At 33.1% G+C, this 10,688-nt stretch overlaps 1 long non-coding RNA gene across 1 annotated transcript in view; it reads left to right on the top strand.

Annotated features, from left to right (window-relative positions):
* LOC112092144 overlaps positions 1–386 on the top strand; it is a 12,762-nt gene extending 12,376 nt beyond the window's left edge. The window contains exon 3 of the long non-coding RNA XR_002902444.1: positions 280–386. This is a non-coding gene — a long non-coding RNA (uncharacterized LOC112092144). The remainder of the gene's footprint in view (positions 1–279) is intronic.
* Positions 387–10,688: the final 10,302 nt, after the last annotated feature.

Raw genomic sequence — 10,688 nt, 5'->3', positions numbered from 1 at the left:
CAACGTCCACATTAGTTTAAGAGACTCCGTTGGAGTATAAATTTCAGCGGCGTAAAAGTTAGAATGCCATGTATAAGTCCTAGGCTGAATTGGGCCTTAATATCATACCAAGGGAAATTTAGGAAAATAAGATTTTGAAGATTTAATAAATTAATCTTTATTATCCTTTGGTAAAGGAAAGGAATATATGCCTTATGGAAATGGTTAGATTTTCCTTCATAAGTTGCTAAAATAAAATAGCAAATAATAGTTAATCTCACACTCTTAATGGGTGTTCAGTTTCAGAAGAAAGCAAGAGACTAGGCTGATAGGCGAAAAAGGGATTCCAGCTTTGAAAATCAAGTAAGTAGGAATCTCGCCTACAGTATAAATAGATTTTAAAGTAAACAGTACACATGAACTATATATGTTTGAGTACATTTAATGTTATGAATGCTATGCTATGTTATACTACATACACTTAGGCAGTACACCCGAATTATATGTGTTCGAGTACATGATATAGTATGCTATGCTAGGTCATATTGCATACACCTTAATAAGTCAAGAGGAACTTATAAGAGTAATCTCAGTTGAGTGCCGTACCAGCCTCCACAAGGGAGGTAACTCAAGCTCCACAAGGGAGAAAAAATAATAATAATGATGTCCTCCGACTCAAGGGAGGCATTCAAGTTATAATCACGGTGTCATGGGGGACCTTGCAAACCCTCACGTCCCGATGATTGCGTGCAAGTGGTACGAGCACTCGGGCCCATCAGTAAGAAAGATAAGATAAGATAATAAGATTCTGATAAGACATCATAATTAAGCATAATTGGCTCATGCATATTTATTCATGTGAACTTACAGTTATTTTGCGGGAGATAGTTCCTACTTGCTGAGCGAAAGCTCATTATAGAATGTTTATACTGTAGGTAAGCAACCGGCATATAATGCCTGATGGACTGCTGGCGAGTGGACGAACGATGTGGGGCTCGGGATATGGATACCACTCGCAAATATTTCCGCAATCAGCTTTATGTTACAAATAGTTTTGTTAATTATGATTATGAAACAGACATGTTAAGGTTTGAATATTTTAATTAAGAAAGCAATTTCGTATTTTATGTTTATAATAAGACCTTTTAAAAAAAAAATGTTCCGTAAATTTTAAAAAATTTCAGTAAGTACAAGTTAAAAAGTTAGTTACAGTGGCGGCCTCAAATGAGGGTCGCTACACTACGGACCAATTTTACGTGGGTCAAACTGGCCGTACTGTGGGATGTGCCATGGGCTTTGAAGGGGTTGGCTTAAGACCCATTTAGCCCATCTAAGAATGTAATTTTTATTTTTTATTTTTATTTTTAAATTTTTAAACAAGTTTACAAATATAATAGTTTGAATAGTTAATGAAAATATGAAAAGGGATATTTTATTTACGATTGTCTCATTAAATGAAAACCTTTCTAAGGAAAACCCAGTGGGACAAAACCTTGGTAAGAAAAAAAAGAGTATAATCAGGATAATTATGCATAAAATGTTTACAAAATTACTAAAAAAAAGAAAAAAAAAACATGAAGATAATATAGGCCTAGATGGGTTGGGTTCGGCTGGCCTATTATGGGCCTAAACGGGCCGTGCTGGGCCAAGCCCAGTCCGGCCTGGCCCATGATTTTTCATGAGCCGTACTGGGCTGGCCCATGGACTGATATATGTTAGCCCATCCCAACTCACCAATATTTATGGGTTGGGCCGTGCTTTGAACAGTGACGGGCCGTGCTGGCCCAACCAGTAACTGGTTCAGGATGGGCCTGGGCCGGCCCACGAACCCCGGCCCATTGTTGTATCTCTACAGTTTTGTGCCTTAGGTACGCACAAACATATTTCTTGACTGAAAGTTCTCCAATACCTTTTTTTTTTTCAAAGTAACTTTGTTATTTGTTCTTGTCTAAATATAATGTTAATGCTTCTAACATAACGTTAATTATGATAATTAATGGCAACAAAACGATTGATTATAAACTGAAAAAAAAGAACAAGAAATTCATAAATATCATTGAGAAAATTGTCATCCCCTACATTATATTTTGGGTAAGTTAGTTCTAAATTATAACGATATAATTAAATACTAGTAACATAACAATCAATACATATTTTTTATTACCTCAATAATACAAACTTTTTATCATCCTCAATAATATTAAAGATATTTAGGAAAGAAAATTACGTAATTGAACAATTAATTGTTGCGTTGCTATTAATTAGTTACATCGACTTTGTAATTTGGAACTGATTTATCAAAATACTATGGAATGGATAGCCAATTTCCTCAATGATATTTATGAATTTATTTTTTTCCACTTATAATCAATTGCTTTGTCATCATTAATTGTCATAATTAACTTTATACTAGGGAATTTTAACATTATTTTTTAACAAAAAAATAACATGTTATACTTAAACAAAGTAGAGCTTTTGGACTTTTCTGTGGTGTGTTTGTTTGTTTTATTTTTTATTATTTATTATTTTTATTTATTTATTTATTTTTTTGCGATTTAAGGCACAAAACACCCTCAAAATTTTGGCATCTCTTGTGACATTTAACATCAAAATAAAGATGGAACTAAAGGTACCGACAGATAAAGAGTTTGGAGACCTGAATGTTGAAATTCTTAAATTGACGACTAACCGTGTTAAAAGATTAAGAGTTTAAGGATCTGAGTATCCAAGTTCTTAAAATGGGAATGTAAGTGCCAAAGCTTAAAAAAAATTGGAGACCCATGACGCAAAAATCTCTTTGTAAAAATATCTTCTGTAACAATCCTAATTAGAACTATAAGTTTGGATTATGCTAAAATTTTGTGCTTAAAAGTTTATTTGTGTTGGACTAGCCTGACCTAAATGCCCTCTTTTTAACGATTTTTTGTAAATACCCTATAAATTCTGGATTGACCCTAAGTCTTTCGGGTTTTAGGGTCGGATTGAGCCGCCCCTCTCCTATTTAGGGCCGGGCCAGAATAGCCTAAAATTTTCATTCAGGCCGCTAAACCCGTGCCGATTTCGATGGCTTAAACTTTCACCTATACTCCTAATAGGGCATGGGAATATAATCATGCTTCTAAATACCCTGTGGCAGTTTACTTCCATACTGATATCAAGCGACAATTTTCTCTAATGCCTCCATTCTTGGAGAGTTGAAAGCTCTTCTCTCTACTAACTCCCTTTAAATGGACTCATTTCATTTTACTAAAAATTCTCATCGTGCAACCACTAATAACACTTGCCTTAAAGAGAAAATTACATAATCTGCCTTTTTTTTTATCTTTATATTTATTACATTCAGAATAGAAATAAGTCTAAAAATATATACTTTTACACAATATTATAAAGAGTACTTCTACTCACACACTCCCTTTTAAATATCCAACCTATATAATTTTGAAATGGTTAAATTTACTTTCTACACACTCCTATTATTTTAAAATTACCCCAACTATTTTTATAGAACTATTAATTCTTAATCATTTTATTTTTCTTTTCACACACCATTTTATTTTAATTATTATTTTAATATTAAAATTTTTAAGTAAAATAAAAATAAAAATAAATAAATAACAACAACAAAATCACTATATTATTGTGGTATGATAAAAAAGACAAAATGGAAAGAATGAAAAAAAAAATAAACGAGCATAAACATACTGCATACAAAAGAATTAAACGGAAACAAAATCAATTTAACTTTACAAGAAACGAAAAAAATAAAACAAAATGATTTAACTTTTCGAAAACGAAATGATTAGGAAAAGAAAAAAACATAAACACAAAGCAAAAGAAAAAGAAGGCAAATGAACAATCACCGTACAACAAAAATGAAATAAAATTTAACATGCCTCTGTGTAAATTTCTAGAATAGTTATTGATCGGTAAAAATTAAAGTTTTATTATAGATTTTAAAATCACACTTGTTTGTAATTTAGGAATATGGTACGTGGGGTGTGTGAAGAAAAAAAAATTAAAATGTCATTTGTTTATTTTTTATAATAAAATGTACTTATGTAATTAAGTCTATCATAATCATCTTTTTTATCATTTTATGTGAAAGTCTTTTTTAATAAGATATTATAATTGAAAAAGTGTGTGAAAAGTAAAAAATGATATGTGAATAAAACCTCCTTATTACAAATATATCTTCTTTTTAAATTTGAGTATTTATGATACTGGTTGTACCCCTTTATTTATTTTGGATAGATTCCTGATATAATTATTTCAATAAACATTTGTTTTTAGCAGCATAGTATTTCTTAGTTGCCTGCTTGTTTTCCTAACAAGTAATGTTACAACAAACCAGTATCATATTGGGTTTAAGGTGTATTGCGGAATATTTTACTTTAAGGTTTTATTTATTTTCACTTTTTAAAGTTTGTTAGTGATTTTTAATGTTTTATTTGCCCTCACAATAAACCCTTGAACATAATATCTAGCAATAACATTGAGTTCTAGAACATCAATGACATCTGTCAATTTTCTGGAGATAATAAAAAGACAGATGTGTCATTTCATGAATGAACACATCCTCTTCAAACATCCCAACGATTTACATAAAAGTATCTCTTGAATGTAGAAGTATCTCTTCATGTAATAATGCATATATTACAATAGATATGTATATTGCTAATAGGTATTCAGAAATGTATGAAAACTGAAAGGTCTGTTTTTTTACGCATGTGTTACAATGAGTGTTATAACACTTTCTGTAACACTGACGATTATCAAAGTAATCAAGGAGCAAATAATAGTCCAGAAACATAAAGAACACCAAGAATTGATATCTCAGTTCGGTGCACACACGTACATTTGCGGGGCCACACCCAGACAGTGAACAATCTACTAAGTCTCAAGATTACAAACATCAATCGGACTTATACACCCAAAGACTCCCTCCTTGATGTTGTCGCTGCCGTGTCGAATCTCCTTAATGACCTTGTCCAGCGAGCACCACTCGTCTTCAAATTGTATAGCGAAATCACTTCGGCTGGCAGTGCGCTTCCTCTCGAAAACTTATAATCCCTCACCCGAAGGACGGAATTATTGACACTCAAAGCTCTTAAACTCACTGACTTTCTTCTCTGAAGATATTCTATTCAATCCGTTTCAAAATGAGCTGCAAAAAGACGCCTTAAAATAATGCTTCACAACATCCTCTGAAAATCAATTTAAATTCAACTTGAATATCCTACACCTTTTCTCGTGATTCTCTCTTGACAAATTATTCACAATTATCTCATCTCTAAATATACTCGTAGCCCCTATCTTTATTCAGATTTCAAAATTAACTTTAAATCAATAGCTTGATCACCACATTTGAATTTTAAACCAATTCCAAGCTATATCCCATATTTGCTTCTTGTACAGCATCTTTCAAACCATTCATAAAGTAAGCCAAACCTCTCCAAGTACACGTACAATATATATATATATATATATATATATATATATATATAGAAACACACACACACCAAGGATAAACCAAGCTTGATTCAGACGTTCTTGTACTCCACGTGATTAGTTTCCCTCCTTCATTAATCCAGATTTGTCAACCCAAATGTGCTACCCTTTTTCACATAATTATCTCATAAATTCTGCAAAATCTCCTAATTTGAATACCTCAATCATACCAACACTATCTTTTCTTTCATCAATTATAACTTATCCCAAATCTCCAAGAATCTTCATGATTTCACAAGCAATCAAATCTCCTTAAATCTACTTTATAAACGACAGTTGTCAAAAGTACCTGTTTTTAAATTTTTACAACCAATGCCAACAAATTGCCAACTAAAGTCCTAACAAAAACATATCACAAATGGTTGCAATGATTCAGCACAATTCAAATCACACGCGTCAAAATTGCACAAAATCAATACCGGGCCTTGCTATGGGACTTTCCAGGAGCTGCCGCGCCCAAACTGTTAATTCCATAAATCATTCAGTCACAAAATATAACATAATATTTTCTAGGAAAATCTTTGGCTTAAATATATAAATTGTATTATGTAAAGTCTATGATTTTCTCAGTCATTACAGTCTGCGACTCTGTCGACAGAAACACCATGATCAATATAAACATTGAAGGCAACGAAATTACACACATGATCATCATCATACTCTTGACTGCCTTCAAATTCTTCATCACTCCAGGTAGAATTGAGTGATTTCTTCTTCTTATTGAGAGTGTTAGCACACTCAGACTGAATGTGACCGTAATTGTCGCATTCCCGACACCCCATTTTTTAGCTTCGATTCAATATAATTTGTTGGAGGTTTCTACTTCTGAAAATTGTTGAATTTTCTTGACTTTGAAAATTTATCTTTCTCATTAATTTTCTCAGGATTTTCTCAAAATTTTTAGACAATTGAGCAAGAGATTCCGCCATGTCATCATCTTCTTCTTTAACATTATCTTCCACATCGGCTTGAAAATCAATCTCCTTCTCATTCTCATTCTCCTTCTTATTTATATTCAGATTCATCTCAAAAGTGCGCAAAGAGCCCATTAATTCGTCAAACTTCATTGACTGCACGTTTTTTACCTCCTCAATAGCCGTCACTTTGTAAGCGAATCTTCGAGGGAGTGACCTTAATGTCGTGAGACCGAACCACCTTCTATTCCTGCTACAACATACCCACTCCCAAAATCTCATTAAGTAAAGGGTGAGTGAACTGCTCTGAAACCTTTACGCAGGCGTTACAATTAGTGTTATAACACTTTTTGTAACACTGACGATTAACTATAATGATTATGTGTAAAAACGTCAAAGTATTCAAGTAGGAAATAATAGTGCAGAAACATAAAGAACACCAGAAATTGGTATCACAGTTTAGTGCTCACACCTACATCTGCGGGGTCACGCCCAGACAGTGAACAATCCACTAAGTCTCAAGATTACAAACACTAATCGGACTTATACACCCAAAGTGTAATGACCCTACTGAGTGGTTGTCACTGAAACTAACTTAAACATATACTTTCTGAAACTCTCTAAAATTTGTGGGACATTTTTAAAAAAAAATGCTATATAGAATGCAGCAACATTTTTTTTAAAAAATGTTGTATAGAATGTTGTAGCATTTTTTTAAAGTGACTGTAACGACATAAATTTTGGTTTTCACTTTTGAACATAGTAAAATGCTTATACTTCAAAAAAAAATAATTTCTTTTCTAAAGCATAAATTTACACATAGGTATATTTTTGCTTCTCAAAATCCTTCTAGCTTACACAAACTTAACAATCATACTACAAACTTCCAAAACACAAGTTCATAGAATATTCAACAAAATCTTTTTAAAACTTTAAAACTATTACAGAAATAACTGCGTGCGGTATTCATTCTCCGACCTCCACTCCGCTCCTCTGCTGCCTCGCCATCAGTCCACCAGACATTATGTGCAAGTTGTTTACCTATAGTATAAATACTCTGAAATGAGCTTTCGCTCAGCAAGTAAGAACTATTACTCGCAAAATAACTGAAAGTTCACAAGAATAATATGCATGAACTAATTATGCTGAATTATGATTTCTTATCATAGATTTATTATTTGGCCTTATCTTTCTTACTGATGGGCCCGAGTGCTCGGACCATTGCTAGCAATATACGGGATGTGAGGGTTCATAAGGCCCCCATCGACTCCGTAATTAAAACTAAACTGAATGCCTCACTTGGGCCAGAGTACCTCTCATCTAGGAGGCTCTGAATTACCTCTTAGCTAGGAGGTTCTGAAACTAGATTACCTCTCAACTAGGAGGCTGGTACGGCACTCAACTGAGATTATTCTTATAAGTTTCTTTTGACTTATTAAGGTGTATGCAGTATGACATAGCATAGCATACTATAACATAAAATGTACTCCAACACATATAATTCATGTGTATTGTTTATTTTAAAATCTATTTATACTGTAGGTGAGATTCCTACTTACCTGTTTTTAGGAAGTGGAATCCTCTATTCGACAAAGAGTATGTTTTCTTTCTTTCTTCTTTCTGAGAATGAACATCCACTAAGAGTGTGAGATTAACTATCACTTGCTATTCTATTTTAACAAACTTGTAAGAAAGTCTAACTTCTCTATTTATGGCTCGCTTTCTATTTTACTATCCTAAGGATTGTAAAACCTTGTTTCTAATTTAAAGATTAGGTTTATTGAATCCTAATAACCTTACTTTTTATTAGTAAAGTCTGAAATCAACATACTTTCCTGAGATTATACTTCGAGTTCCTCAACGAACTCCTCTGTTCAATACCAAAACTATTCTATTTTAACAATTATGCAATGTTTTCTAAGAAAATAGTTTAAAACTTCTATTTAGAACTAAAACCAAGTTTAGCCTCAAATTCTAGAACTAAAACTAGGTTTAACTTTAAATTCTCAAACTAAATTTCGGCGGAGTTTCGCCTTAATTTTCTGTGTTTCCCGAGCTATCCTTAGCTCGTTTTATCTATTACTTCATCTTCTTAAGATAACTAACAATCTTTCTCACACAATTTAATCAACTTAGGAACCATACTCTAGGGTTCCATCCAATTTCTCACAAGAATTTTCATACCCAAAAGTTGCTAGAAACATAATCTAACAACCAAAATTCAACCTTTAATCACTAAGCTTTCAATTCCTTCATCAATTGAAATTCAATCATCAATTTAGCAAACTTTCTCCATACTCTCTACCACATCTAAGCCATGCGGCCAAGGTAAGAAAAAGGAGAGAAAAACTGAAATCTCACCTTAAAAGAATGAAGAACAAACTCCAGAGTCACCAATACATGGTAGTTCGATCGATTCCCACTTAAAACTTACTTTTCTTCACTTTTGGTAATTTTTCTTTCTTCCTTTCTCTTTGGCTGAGTTCTCTATGTTCTTAGCATGAAAAATGAACATTTGGTGGTATTTTTATCTCTTAAAGACTGGACTTAATAAAGTGGGAGGACTAAAACGCAATTTTGGCACTTTTGAGGAACCTTTTTGTAAAATTTCACCAAATTTCACCAAAAATATCTTTTCCTTCCTTCTTCACTAAGCTTGGCCGGCCACCTTGCATTCCACATGCCTCAATCTCAGCCTTTCATCTAATTTTTTTACCTTAAATCTCAACCATCCATTTCTAATAACTATTTTATTTTGGTTCAATTTAATTCCTATCCGGTACGCGTTTTACCCGCATTTTTTAGACAGTTAGTCAACAAAGTCTACTTTGTTCAACCTTGACTATCCTTTCAAGGTTGACTTATTAATCGACTCTTGGTCAATAAATTTTGACTTGGTCAACCCTATTCAGTCGAAAACCTCAATTTTCTCAGTTTGACCTTCCGAACCCACTTTTTGTCCGTTTCTCATTTTGATTATTTCTAAAACCCTAGAATTGATATTTTTCAATTCTTTTTCACTTCTTAACCTTAGGATTCATGTGTTGGCCCACTTGTGGGTTTAATACAACATTCTGCACATCCTTCCTTATTGCAGTCTGAAAGTCGGTAACAGTATCTTACATAACTTAAATTTCTACTTGCTTACTTGATGTCATCTTGCATTTATAAGCAAGGTTTAGTGAACACTTAGTAATCACCCATTGATGTTCTATTCTTATTGCTTCATACTGACTTTTGGAAAATTACTTAGTTGACAGGAAATTTCAGTTCCCGACTTTGTCAACTTCTGAACTCATATTGCCTCTGAATTTCTTTACTGAAACACTACCCCTTTAATTTCCTCTTAAATTAAGGGTTTTCTCTTTAAATGTCATAATGTTTCTCTATACGCTGCTAACATTATACTGCACTAAGAAATTTCTGAGATTATGATTCTCAAACTGTATATGCACGGAGAATTCTTCCGCCTTAATTGCGGTAAGAATTTATCAACTGAATTTACTTGTTCTTAAAATATGAACTCATCATAAAACTTGCTACAGAATTTAGGAATACTGATATTAATTCCGTAAATCCTTCAGTCACAGAATATTACAATCTATTTTTTAGAAAAATCCTTGACTTAAATAAATAAATTTATTTTCTCGGTCATTACACAAAGACTCCCTCTTTGACATTGTCACCGCCATGTCAAATCTCCTTAATCACCTTGACTAGTGAGCACCACTCGTCTTCAAACTGCACGTCGAAATCCCTTCGGTTGGTAGTGCACTTCCTCCTGAAAACTTATAATCCCTCTCTCGAAGGACGAAATCAATGACACTCAAAGCTTTTAAACTCATTGACTTTTTTCTCTGAAGATATTCTATTCAATCCGTGTCAAAATGAGCTGCAAAAAGACGCTTTAAAATAAGGCTTCACAACATCTTCTAAGAATTAATTCAAATTCAATTTGAATATCCAACACTTTTTCCCATGATTCTCTCTTGTCTAATTACTCACAATTATCTCATCTCCAAATATACACGCAACCCTATCTTTATTCAGATTTCAAAAGTAACTTTAAATCAATAGCTTGATCACCATATTTGAATTTCAAACCAATTCCTTCACACAAGTTGTCAAGCCATATCCCATATTTGCTTCTTGTACAGCACCTTCCAACCAGTGATAAAGCTGTTGGTCCATTCCCAACAAAAGCAGGCCAAACCTCTCCTCGTACATGTACAATACACACACACACACACACACACACCAAGGATAAACCAAGCTTGATTCGGACAT

Source organism: Morus notabilis, unplaced genomic scaffold (genome assembly GCF_000414095.1).
Source record: "Morus notabilis unplaced genomic scaffold, ASM41409v2 Scaffold20, whole genome shotgun sequence".
In the NCBI taxonomy this organism is placed as follows: Eukaryota; Viridiplantae; Streptophyta; class Magnoliopsida; order Rosales; family Moraceae; genus Morus; species Morus notabilis.
This window is presented reverse-complemented; position numbering and strand designations above follow the sequence as displayed.